At 45.5% G+C, this 14004-nt stretch overlaps 1 long non-coding RNA gene across 10 annotated transcripts in view; it reads right to left on the reverse strand.

The window, feature by feature from the left end:
- Positions 1 to 539: 539 nt before the first annotated feature.
- LOC137662607 (uncharacterized) overlaps positions 540 to 14004 on the reverse strand; it is a 66388-nt gene continuing 52923 nt past the window's right edge. For 4 of the 10 annotated variants that reach the window (XR_011048026.1, XR_011048025.1, XR_011048023.1 and 1 more), the window contains 3 exons: positions 7685 to 7907; positions 1091 to 6560; positions 540 to 784 (listed from right to left, as the gene is read on the reverse strand). This is a non-coding gene — a long non-coding RNA (uncharacterized lncRNA). The remainder of the gene's footprint in view (positions 785 to 1090; positions 6561 to 7684; positions 7908 to 14004) is intronic. The other 6 variants (XR_011048028.1, XR_011048027.1, XR_011048022.1 and 3 more) reach the window with 3 other exon arrangements.

The raw sequence follows: 14004 nt of genomic DNA on the forward strand, positions 1-14004 counted from the left end.
ACTCACAAGGGTCCTGTCAGACTAGAAATAGGAGTTTCAGTGTTGCTAAAAGGTGAGAAAAATCAGTATTTAGTTCCTTTCCTCATAAACATCAAATGTGCTCAGCCCTGCATGTTATGGTGGACTATGCCCAGGTCCTTGGTGAGCCTGGGCTTTCCCACTCCATCCCCTGTCCAACATGTTTGCTGTGCAGTTAGACAGCCTGTGGTTGCATGTGTTGAACCAGAAGGTCCTGGGGGCTGTTCCTCCCAGTCTCCCTGCAGTGTGCATCGTCCATGCTTTCCTCACCACGGGGGACGCTCCTGGAGGCTGATATTTCATATTGCCACGTTGCCATGACCCTCCATGACAAGGAGAAAATTTCAGTCACTCGCCTCATTGGGTTGCAAACCTTTGTGAATACCGCAACTAATAGCCCGGGTAAGTGGAAGATTAATTTCTATACCACCTGGCGGCAAGCTGTGGATTAGGCTGCTGTCCCTCCTGCGGGTTTAACACTGGAGGAACAGGGCACTTGAGTACCCAGACAATCGGCCCCTTGTTCAAACAATGAGCTTCTCGGTCTTGTTAGCCAGCGCTCTTAAATTTTCATTTTATTCTGGTATGCAGGCTTGTGTGATGTGGAGAATTGCTCCAGCGCAGAAAGACTGTAAACCTGTTCAATTAAAGGAAATGCTCAGATCCAGCTGTTGGCGTCCCATGAATGCCAGTGCTCCTCGCAGAGTAAATAAGACCGACACACTCTGCCCTTGGAACAGATACGACGATTTGCGCCTTAATTCTCCTGAAAAAAGAGCCTTTGTTGAGGAAGGACGGTTAGGGAAAAGGGGAGGAATGCAAAGCTTGGTGCAGAACATGCCCAGAGAGACAAAGTCTTCTGCAGATAACAGTGAGGTCTCTATAGCATGAGCCTAGTAACAAGGCGCTGTAAGATGCACGTACAGTACAAGCTCCTGTTACAGCTATAGAATTGTCTTGTAAATTTTGATGCTTTCCTCTCAAGAAAAATCATGTTGCAGACTAACTTACCCTATGTGTTCGCTTCCGCGAAACAAGCTAACACGCGTAGCTGTGGTGCGCACGCACTCACCGTGTGTGCAGGAGCATATTCCACACCAGTTGTGGCTGGTTTTTCAGCTGCCTTGGTTTTGGTGACATGTTGCTGCACTCATTTGTGGGCGACAGGATTGTTTGGGCAGTAGTGGATGGTCAGTTGGTTATGACAGATGTCTTTCTACAGGTCAGGAAAAAAATACGTGTGCACATATAAAAGACCTTTAATATATTTTTGGTATAGCAACACATATATACTATGGATAATTATGATTTATATATAAAAGTTTTATATGTTTACATTTCTTTTATATGTATAAGGACTGTAGCAGTTTCAGTAGGTGCTGAATACACTTCAACTACAAATGTCCAGCAGCTGATCTAATGGTTGTGTCTCAACCAGGAGCTGAATACCTGAGACAGGGTCAGGGGAAGGAAGATGTTGGGATGGGACAAACCACAGGAAGAACTGAGGGGCCGTTGAACCAGGCTTCAGCCAGACATCTCCCATGTCCCCAGAGGCAGTGGAGCCTGGCACCTTGAATCCTTGTCCCAGAGCAGGGGGCTGGAAACCTCTCATCTACCACCAGGAACCATTGTGTCTCTGGCAATGCAGCTTTCCCCACTCCTGCTGTCTCTTCCCCATCAGCCTCATTGTTCCTTGTTTAAAAATTATGACATGGGGGCTTTGAAATGTCACTGGCCACAGTTTCAGCTGCTGAGGTGGAAACAGGTCTCCAACTGGCCCTCAATGGCAGGTTACCTGCTGCTGGCCCTTAGCTTGAGCACTCATGCCGTTTGTCAGGCAGGTTAAAACAGAAAAAGTTGCATTTTAACTTACAGGATGGCAGCCCATTCCTGAACTGGATAATGAAGGGCTCGGCTGGCAATTGGCCACCCTAAGCATCTTTTTTTTTAGTCAAGCATAGGTCTGTCTTCCTCTGTCTATCTACCACATAGGTATATACATGTAAATAAATATATATGCACTTGTGTGTGGTGTGCTCTGTGTGTGTGTGTGTGTGTGTATATATATATATATCATTTATGTACATTCACATAATAAAAAAATCAAATGCTTGATTTTCTTGCCAGGTTGAGAAAGGGCCACAGTGCTTTAAATAGGTGCAGAAGATGCAGTGGCCATTGGGTCCAAGCTTTGCAGCTTTTCTAATGTGTGACTCTTGTTTCAGGCAGCAGCTGAGCCCACAGCCTCTGTGCAAGCAGTTTCATTGAAGAAATCCCCTCTGCATGTGCCCAGCAGCCCACATTGGCCTTTTCTGGTGGATGGTGAAACACTGGAAGACCTTTGAAGGACTGCAAAGGAGGGAAGGAAATTGTTACTTAAACAGCAAGACAAACCACATGGTAAGTGAGGTGTGAATAGCACCCCTTCATTTATTTATTTATTACTGTGTTTTAAATGCACGTTACTAGTAAAAGAGATGCTTTATAAATAAAAAAAAAAACAACTTCTAACAGTCAGCATGATATGCTGTATACATTTCTTTCAGCTAAGTTAAAATGGCAAAACCAGAAGAGTTGCAGTCTAGTGGCTGAGGCAGTAAAAATCAAGACTTGTGATACTAAGGTGAGTAACAAGCACTTAACGCCTGCCAGCGATGTTCCTCTGTGTTTGGATCAGCCATTATCATAGAAGAACATAGGGCAAATGGTCAAAAGCATCCAGCCCCAGTGAGTTTTTGGTTCCTGACTAGTGTAGTTGCTTTCAAGACTTTCTCTCCCCGCCAGCTAGCAGAACAACAGTGCCCTTAGACAAATAGTTACAAAGCCAGATCGTTGCAGTGAGGAATGTCTCTAACCCTTGCTTTGGATTTAGGTTTTTGTAGATGTGCTGCCATGAGGATGAAGAGCAGAAGGCTTGTCCCCAGGAGCTACAGTTCTGTCCCACCATGCTTGGAGAGGTTCCTGCACCCTCATCATCTCTCCTGCTGCGATGGAGGTGCTGCATGGGAGCAGTGGGCCTTACCTGCACCTTCACCTTCGGGACTGTGGCGGAGGGAGGGCCTCTTCCTGTAGCAAAAACCTGCTGCTGTGCACAGAGGGAGTGTTACCCCACCACCTCCCCTGACAGGGCTTCAGCTTACACAGAACAGGGCTGGGCGGTGAGGGGGAGTGGGACACACAAAACCCTTCCAGCCTTGAAAAACGCCACTGGGCCTGCAAGCAGGCTCCTGTTGCACAGCAGCCAGACTGGCTGGCACCCCACCGGGCCCTTCAGCCCCAGACAGCTGCAGCCAGCCCTGACAACATACATGCCAGGCAGGAGGAAAGGGGAAGGGCTCAGTCAGAGCAGGCTTGAGGGTAGCGGGGGTAGGAGAACCTCAGTGGCACCCAGAGGGTCATCTTCATGTGCCCCACAAACCACTCACACTGCAGCCGTGAGACACCATCCACTTGTGCATGGCCCATGTGCACACCACACTGGAGCCACAAGACACCCCCCCCACCCTGTGCACACCACACTCAAGACACAAAACACCCCCCACCCCCATCTAAAACACACAACACCCACTGGAGACAAAACCCACCCATGCACCACACTTAGGCACCGCACGTGTGAACAACAGAATAGGTGTATGCCGCACACTTGGGATACGAACCACACCAGTGACACACAGTGGAGAAAGGACCTGTGTGCTGCACAGGTGAGTCACAACACAGTGCACCACCCCCCTGAGTGTGCCCCACACAACACCCCCAGCTGCTGCCCACTTGCACCACAACACTCGGGCGAGTACACACCACTCGGGTGCCCCACACAGGGCAACACTTGCATTGCACGCTTGCAGCACAAGACAGTCAGGCATTGCACACGTGCTCCACAACTTTTGCTGCACACATGGAACACCACATATGCTGCTGCACACGTGTGCTGCACCACACATAGGACACACCACAGGTGCTGCAGGTGTAATATACATTTTCTCACCACATACCTGTGACATACCACATGCATTATAATCCCACATGTATGATGCTGCACACATCAGACCCCCCACATGCATGACACACCACATGCTGTGCACACAACACCACACATGATGCTACACATGCATCACATGGCACACATGTGCTGCACACCCGTGATGCCACATACACCATCATACACGTGCTTGTAGGCATGACACCACAAACACGTTACATACCACACATGACACTGCACATGCATGTGCCAACATACACACACCACTTCTTATGCAAACCACACCACACAATACCAGTCCCCTGAACACACGACAACACATGCCCATTACACACTCACCCAGCACTCCTGGGCTCTGCACCCCCCCCACACACACAGCCCACTGCCCCCCAACTCATACACACATCTTCTGCCAGAGATGGCCCCCTCCCCTTATCATCCTCTCCCCTTCCATGGATACTTACTGTGCAAGGAAGATGTTGTTCCATAACTCAAGCTCAATAAAGTCTTATGCCATAACCACAGTAGTGGGTTTTTTTGGGTTTTTTTTTTTGGTTTTTTTTTTTTTAGACATGTTTATTATATTATTGGACCCTTTACTCACATCAGATACTTCACTTTAACAATATGCCCACAGAGTATAAGGCACTCTCAGTCTAGCCCCTGACAGCAGCCCACCCCCCACCTTTCTGACCGCACTGTCCATTAGGGGATGCTTTCATTGTTCAGGTCTTCCAGCTATTTGCTTTCTTACACTGCTGGGACAGACACAAAGCTCAAAGCACATCACACACTGGTAGCAAAGCTGAAGAGAACGCAGCAGCCATCCAGCTCCATTGAGATGTAGTCCTTTCCTCTGCCCCTCACCTTTAACTACATCATAAGCAAATAACAGCCATAACGTATGTCTTTGATCATCTTAGTCTTTTACCTCTCCCAAGGCATTTATCCCTGTGACTCTCAGCAATACCAACTTTCAGGCATTGTTTGAGGCAATACTGCGGCTTGGATTCCAGTATGTAAGCCATGCATGGTGCTAGAAACACAGCTGGATACCACAGCAATAGAAGGCTGTGAAAGTTGAAGACTGACACTCATTTCCCCAACTATTTAATAACAGTGGTTAATTTCAATGACCATAAAGTACCTGCTTTGCTTTAAAAAAAAAAAAAAAACAAACCACAAAACACCACAAACACAAAACCAAACCAAAACCATAAGCTTTTATACCTTAGCAACCATCCCTCTGCAGTTTGTGCTCCAGTTTGGCTGACTTAAGTCACAACTGTCTGGTCAGAGCTTCATTTTATTTGCCAGTTCTGCTTACTCTTTCCCAAGTAAAGCATTTCATCTAAGCAAGCTGGTTACCAACACACCCTCTCTCCCCGTTCGGGAGAACCAGATATACATTCCAATACCCTCAGCTAACATTACCTCCACAGAAGCAAGTCAGAGGTAGCCCCCAAGCAACTCTGTGCTTGTGCTGTGGCACAGCAGATGCTCAGCCACAAGAGCTCGCTTCTCTGTGTAATGCAACTCCCCAGTGCCACAGTGTGAGTGTTCCAGCTGCGAGCTTGCCTTAGCAGGAATGCTGCAGGACAGCACTCCTGGCTGCTAAGCATAGCTTTGATTCAGGGTCTGGTCACACACCATCTCCCTGCTCCCTCGGGCTGCACGCGTGCACAGGAGGCACGTGCTCCAGCCATCCAGCTTTCTCACATCCTAACCTCGCCTGGTGGTGGTAACAAACCAAGCCTGGAGAAAGAGCCATGTTTTTACTGAGCCTGGATAAAGCACCAAGATTGCTGAGGCAGAAGCCTGCACTTAAAAAAACCAACCAAACAAAAAACCAACAAAAAAACCCCCCACAACTAACACACCAACAACAAAACCCACAAACAACCCACCCACCACCAAGGCCGTTAAGCACTGTAAGCTGCTGCATGTTCTGCATTAGGGTGCAGGCCTGAGCCCTACCACGCTGGGGCTGAGGAGAGCAGGACCCACTCTGTCCTTGTAATCAAGCACCATACATAGCCAGGAGCCCCAGGAGCTGCCTCCCAGTCAGGGCTGCAGGACTCCATCACTGGAGACCTCCGAGTTTAAGACCAGTAGATCTGGATGCTTCCCTCTCTCCCTGCTCAGCCAGTTTCTGCCTCCATCATCTCTGTTTGAGACCCACATTATAAAACCATTACATTTTGCTTATCTAGAATGAATTTCAGTTACAGTACTTCTTTAAAGCATGAGTAGAAGGTATCCATGTGCCAGCCATAGCACCTGACAGTTAATGCTTACACAACAAAAGGGAGCACTACCTTAAGATACCAGTCAAGCCCATCACACACATTTTGGTCCATAAAGCTTATGTCAAGACAAGCAGTTTCCAAATGAGCTACCACATTATTTATGTTATTAGGATCATTCATCAGGTTACTCACTCATTGTCCTATGCAGGTGCACTGTTACCAGTTTAGTGAGTACCAGTAGTAGAGTGGTACAAGGTAGTTTCTTCTAGGCCATGTTGAAGGGAAAAGCCACCTTGCATCCTTTGTTATACCTGAAAAAAGGTTTTAAATTACACCTCCACCTCCTGTTTTAGAAGGGCTTTTGATACTACTGAAAAAGAATGATACTGCTGGCAGGGGTGGGGGGACCTGCACACCTTGCTGGTGAAGGGTCACGCAATGAAAATGGACGGGTAACACAACATGCAGTGGTGACTTTTCCCATCCTAAGACTCAGGCAAACCCGCTGCAACCTGCTGTCCATCGCAGGAAGCCTCACAGGTGCAGAGGGCTACGCTCAGCAAGCAGCCAAAGAAACCTAAACCACTTACGACCACATCACATGGTAAGTTCTGCCTTACATAAAGATGTACAGGTAAGACATTAGTACAACCGTTGCATCTGTCAAAGGCATGAGCCATTGGAACCCTTATTCAACATCTCTTCTTCCAAGGCTGAGGGGTGGACAGATTATACCATAGGCACTGAGACCAGTTTTTCTTCCAAGTTCATTACATTCCTCTGTTGCACAGAGCTCATGCAAGTGGCACTATTATTCAAACACTTACAGTGAACAAAGTAAAACTGAATTCATCCAGAAGAGTTTGCAAACCCAGTGGTTTTCTACAGTTCTCACCAAAAAAAAAAAACCCCTTTACGTTTTATTCAGACTTTGCATGCTAGCACAGATTAGGTATTGTTACAGTTACAATCTAGCACAGCCTATTATAGCATAACACCACATCATGGTGCCAAGGAGTCAAAACATCTGCTGAGCTACCACCACCATAACTTAAGTTTATACGAAGTGCAAAGTTTGACTCTATTGCTACTAACCTTGAGTTTAGTGCATCTTAAAAGCAAGTTTCCATGTCACACTAATACATTCTGACATGTATATGCTAAGGTGCACAATACTTAACATTTAAACACTTATGCACAAGACCAGAGCCACAGAAACTGAACAAGAGCATCTTTAGAGGTCATGCAGTTCTTCCCACTATTATTCGGTAGTGCAGATACACCTACATCAGGCCCCATTGATTTATGGGCATCCACATCTAACCCATGCTCACCAGCTATATAATGCACACTAAAGCCCCTTGTGAAGTCTGTAGATGAAGTAGTGCTGGGGAATCTTACTTCTATGGAGATCCATTGTATTGTCTAAACTTACTCCTTTTCTTTGGCAGCTGTATTTCATCTTTCCTTCTCCTCTGATTGAGGCCAAAACAGAGCTTCCTTTATTGCCCACCTTGGGTGTCCTGCTTTCTAGACCCAGTTGCTGTGGATTTAAGTCCAGTGATTCAGAGGAAGGAGCAGCCTCTTCCACCTTAGCTTAATGGCCAGAAGAGTCAAGCAGCAAATCCCTCTGGAGTCAGTAATTTTTATCCTGCGACCTAGGAGACATCATTCATGTTGCAACTTGGATAATATTTCTGGAGCAAGACATGAAATATTAATTACTGGTGACAGGCCCGTGGAAAGCATTCCTGCTTGTCACCAGCTCCCAGCAAGGGCAATAGGGGCTTTATGCAAGTGTCTTGGACACAGCCACATTAGGCTGATCAAATCCAAACTGACAATTGTCTAGAGCATTAGACTTACCTGTGAGCATCCTTCAATCAAGAGGATGGTGGGTGTCATCCAATAAAGCCTAAGCTGCATGCAGTAGAGGAGTATACTTTCAGGGACTTCGTAGGTTACTATTTAGTTGTGCTTTTTGTAGAAAGTAGAAGGTTTTCCTGCTGCTTAACATGTGTCTGTGATATTTTGATCAGTTGCTTATCTATCTGTCACAATACAGTCTGGCTGTATTGCTCTAATCAGCTAGATTAGCACAGGTTTATTCTCATTTCTATCTATCTGGCACACAATCATTTGTCCCCAACCTCAAAAATGGAGAGAGCAAAAAGAAAATGACCCATTGGTCCCATTATCATGTCAGTCATCCTCAAACAACGAGGTCTGTATCCCAATTACACCACACACATACAGCCTGCCGTCAGAGTTTCGCACACACCTTCATTTTTCCAGGGTTTTACAGAAGTTTTGTCAGTCACTTCACAGAAGTACCATTTACTGGGGCCCACTGTCTGAGACCACTTTTAGCCCAACACTCTGCACAGGACAGTTACAGCTAATAAAGGTACTTTTTCTAACCTAGGAATAGCTTTGGACCAGCTGCCTTCACTAAAAGAAAGGCCAGAAAGACTTATGTTGCTCTCTTCTTCCCCAGCATGTAGATATGTAGTATGTTCTGGAGACTTTGAATATTTGAAACAAGAGATAAGTCTTATGTCTTTATGGGCTCCATCAAATGGTGGATTTAAAACAGTTGGAAGTATACAGAGCAAGGGTAGGAATGAGGAAACTTGGTTTGCTTCCTTGGTAACAAAATCTACAGCACAGCAGGAGAACAGAGCATGATAATTAGGGAATTACAGCTGTTAGTCACAGAAAATATGCTGCAGTTGCAGGTCAGAGACCTGAGGTTGTGGCACAGGAAGGAAAACTGTAATTTAGAGTCAGCGAGGAACTCACTGCATGCATTAGACTTCTTGCCACTTATAGCATCTCTACACCTGTTTTCCAGGGCGGAAATCAAACAGACAAGAACACAGGTCAGCAACAAGCACCAAGGAAATAGAGTTTCTCTGCAAGAGTGAGGACAAGAACTACTTTCATAAGAACCATTTTTAATAATAAGAAATTGATATTCCATCAGCTCCTGTTCATTGCCCCTCCTTTGCTGTTGGCAACCCTCTTTCTAAGCAGGACAATCAGAAGTGTGAACTTTAAGATGAGGGAGAGGACAACACTTGATCCATGGAGTTATTCTGGGAGAGAGCAGCTCCCTTAAGAAGCACCAGTTGTTAAAAGGGATGTATAACACGAGTCCCACTAAAACAGGGCTTGGCTTGGTGACCCCTCTGTAATAAGCCAGAGCCTTGTGTTAGTCTCCTGCAAGTGGTAGCCATTCCTGAAGTGAACTGAAGGATACAAAGAGAAATACAAGTCTCAGACAGAAGACAATACCACTTTATTTTCCTAGCTTTCACCATAAAAAAAAAAACAAACAAAAAAACCCCAACAAACCGCCCCCCCCCAACACAGTGGCAAACTCCAATCAAAAGCACAAGAACAAACCTAACAGATACCTGCAATGACATCATTAAAGTAACTCTGATCATAGTTTGCCCAAAATCTGTTTAAAGGAGAGGACCTGTTGGTATAGTTTACGACCAAGATGCCCACCAAGCACCTTCTGTGAAATGCTATGCCACCTCCTCTTCTTCCAGTGGGAGCTGCTCCCACCCCAGAAAAGCAGGGTGTGCCATAGCTACTGCACACCAGAAACCCTCATCGGACTTCAGCTGTCTCCAAAGCTGGGCAAGAAGCTGTCGCAACTGCACAATTTCAGAGGTGGATTTTTATCTGGACAGAGACTTTATGGCATTTTCCTCATCATACTCCAAGTGAAGTCATACACAAACCGTGTCCAAAGCAACTAGAAAACTGGACTCCCATTTCAGTTGAGAAAGAGTGGCTTTTCCAGACCTTGAGGGGTGTTAAGTTTTAACATTCTTTCAGTGACTTAAGGAAATTCATAGAAGATAAACATGTTCATACTGCACTGACATGCATGACTCTTGGAAAAGCTATTCTATTAAACTTGTGTGCTCCACTGTAACCTTTGATCCAGCTAAATCCTCCATAAGGAGTTCCTCATTGCCATTCCACTGGAAAGGGGAACTTTTTTGTTTATTTCTCCAAATCTCCTCCACTCTTTGTTCCACACTGGTCATGTTTGGGTTTAGTTTTTTAGATAATCTTTCTTTACTAAAATTTTAGTGTGTGGGAAAACATCTTCCTTACTTCTCTGTCCTTAAATCAAGCTGCTTCAGAGACAGAGAGCTGACTCTTACAGGTGAGAACTGGAGCATAAGGGAACTTGTTCCAGGTTTACCAAGGGACAGAAGAAACACCCACCACACCCTTGCCTGACCAAGAGCTGGCAGCCTCTTTTCTTCAGACCTGCACCTGCACAGCCTGACACACAGCTCAGATTCACAGCCCTCAGGCCATGAGGCTCAAAGCTCTCTGTAGGGCATAACTTGCTCATTCAAATGTTAATAAACAAGACATCCAGCAGTTGTACCTTGTTTTAAAACCTTCCAGAAGACGACTGTAATTTGCATTTTAGAGTCCCATGCAGTGACTTGCCCAAGATGTACCTACACCCACTAGTTTTCTTGCTGGTACTTGTGCAGCCATTGCTCTGGGGGAGGCAAGGATCCACCAGGTCTTGGTGCAATGCAGCCAATACACCTCAGTAAAGTTTCAAGTCCATCCCGATAGTGCCAAGTGCTTGATGCCATTTTTAGCAAGCAGAATAACTAAGTATTTAAGGACAGATCCTTCCCCAAATAGACAAGAAGAGCCAATCAGCAGCTGTTTCTCTGGAAAGATTTTGCCAGCACTACAAATCCTCCTTATGGAAGGAGAAAGATGCTAGTTCTGAGCAATAAATGCCCATCAGATGATACTGCCGCTAAATATACCTGGTGACTGCCAGCACAATTGTTCATCTGGTTCCCCTCTTTGGTGTGGGCAACAAGGGCATCTTAACTGAAATAGACCCAAGATGAATTTAGTTTAATCACGGAGTGTGAAAGGGGTGGGGGGGCAGGGAAGAAGGAAGGCGAACTAATGCTAAGTGTGGAAACTAATACAAAAAGCTGCTGGACTATTAATAGTGTGCTGAACTAATAAGATGCAGTCAAAGCTATGAAGTTTCTGTAACACCACAGCAGCTGCTACTGTGAAGTAATAAACTAGAGTGGATCTGTGTATTTACAGCAGTTATCTGAAAGCCTGGGCATGTAATTCCACTCAGAATCCCCACCAACACAAATACATTAAAAGCAGACTTAAAAAGCTCCTGTAAACCCACTAAGCACAATAGCTGAAGTTTCCACAAGAAATAATTCATAGCATTACAGCTACCAAACTTGGAGAAGAAGCTCAGGCTGAGAACAGGCGATACTGTAGCAGCCCAAATACCTTCCAGCCCTCTTGATGGCTTAAAAAGCCTTCTGGGACAGGAGCCTTTAACATAAAGAAGTCTGCCCCATAAAAGTTATGCTAGACAGTGACTTTTTAAAAACCTTAGAACCACATCAGCTTTTTTTTCTGCGTGTACCTATAGGCAAAGTTAGTTTGTCTATTAAGAGATGTGACAAGGCATCTGTTTCCTTCAAGAGTTTGATTCTGGATACAAGAAGCCCCTTTGGCCAAGCTCTCAGCTCTGCTTCAGCTGCCTCAAGAACTGGGAAGCCAGCAATGCCTGCACCATTCAGGGATACACCAACTACACGGAGAAGGAGTATCAAGGCCCAACTTCATACCTCTAAAGGGAGAAATCAAATTTTTCTTTGGAAGCATTATCTCCACACTGTTTCTTGCAAAGAGAGGACAGCCATGGGAGGTCAAGGATGCAGCCTGCACAGAGTGCTGGCTAACAACAAGCAATGCCACTTACTAAGTCTGTGAAAGGTTAGTGCTGTAAGCAATCCCTCAGAGGCAGGTCTGCCCTAGAGCTTTTATTTTTGAAAGATCAGGGGTTTGCAGCCTAACGCAGGCTGCCAAGCATTTGCATGTCTGCTGCTCAGCTCTTGCCCTTCCCCAGACAGACTCATTGCAGTTACGCTTGCGGATGGTGGAGTGACTTGGCCTCGCTGCCTGGCAAGCCCATGTTAGACCCAGCTGCAATCCCTTGATGCTTCAGATTCTTCCATCTGCTTGAAAGACCTGATGGGCATTTGAGAGGCACCAAGGTCTTTGAGAAGGAAGTAGTGCAAAGGTTGTTTTGGACACAGCCCTAGCAGGCAGCTCTGTGATGACTACTCAGATGCTTTAGGCTCATGAGCCTTCATGAAGTAACCAGGACACACACTTCTTCTGTCAGCAGATCACAAGAAGGACACAAGTGTGGAGAACAGGCCCAGGCAGAGACACATCCCCACAGAGCTAGGGCAAAGCCCACAGTACCCAACACGTAGGGTGGGAACTCCCTATGCTAGTTAGTAGATGGCAACAACATGCTCACTAACAGCTCTGTTGTGCCTTCTGTGCTCAAAAGCCACCCATGGGCTTTTACACATCACCACAACCTTGCAAAAGGCTGAAGTCTATGCAATTCAGATCCCTTCACAAAGCACAAGAAAGGCGGTATATAGTGAACCCTATGGAAGACAAGGAGAAAACTCAACACACCGTACATGCGGCACCTGCAATGCCAGGGGCACGCTAGGAAGAGCTGCAACCAGAATACCACAATAAGTACCTGCTATTGCCCAGAAGCACTACAGTTCTGGGTATGGACTAGGATTCCATTATGAAAAGGGTAGATAAGCACATAATATGAATATATTATGGTTTTAAGATTAGATGAATATGGTCTCTATACAAGATGACTGCAGTCAAAAACTCGGACTCCTCAAGATAAGCAGTAGCCTTAAAGTGCCTAAAGCCCTTGCCATGGTTAGCTGTTCCAGTGAGAGCTCTCCGAATGCTGAGCAGCAGCCTAATGTTAGATAGCAAGACATTATGAGAGTAATAAATGCCATTTTGTTAAGGAAGCTTTAGAGAAGAGTTAGTTTTGAAGACTCGTTTTAAGCTGTCATCACTGGCAGGGGAGGGGAGAAGTCAGGTTACTTAACTGCTGTTATGACAATTATCAAATGGAAAAGACCAGTGACTTAGAGAACACTGCAGTTCACAGCAAAATTCCACTATGCTTTTCATTAGGTGTGTCCAATTACTTCCAGTATAAATTAGCCAGACAGTTGAAAGCAGGTTTGCCAAAAATGACTTTAACACTATTATCAACTGGAAAAAAGAAAACAAGGAAAGATTTATTTCCCATGAAATAGTCACAAAAGTCTAAAGCTACTTCGGAGATCTCTCAGACCCTGCAAAATCTTTCAGGCTTCCCACATGCTTCATTGACAAGATCCAAGACTCCGAGATAGCACTTGACATTAAGTTTGTACAACAGTTCTGGGAACAAAAACCAAGAACTTACTAGGGTCAGCTCTAGCAGAGCTGACTTCAAAGTGCACTTTCAGGCTGCTGAGCAACTGCAGATGCAGGCAGATGGCTCATGACAACACTATTCTACCAACTTACTCATACAAAGTGTTGCTAATAGAGCCATGCAAGTAATATTACAAACCCTCTCCCCAGTACTGCTGGGTTCAGTGACCATTCATATTGCAACCTAACAAGTCAGCTTCAGCACCTTCAGTTAGGCCAGAAGGCAAGTAGTGGAAATCAGAGCGATACCATGAACTCTACCATTGGTAGTGTGGGCTGTAGTTTTCTCTAAAAGTTTAGGCAATCCTGCCAACTCAGGCAAGTTTCTTCTAGAAAAACTTATGGTTTTCTATTGTACTGACACACAGAAACAGAGCCTCGCCCTATTTGCAATAC

The sequence above is a fragment of the Nyctibius grandis genome, chromosome 4 (genome assembly GCF_013368605.1).
Source record: "Nyctibius grandis isolate bNycGra1 chromosome 4, bNycGra1.pri, whole genome shotgun sequence".
Lineage (NCBI taxonomy): Eukaryota > Metazoa > Chordata > Aves > Nyctibiiformes > Nyctibiidae > Nyctibius > Nyctibius grandis.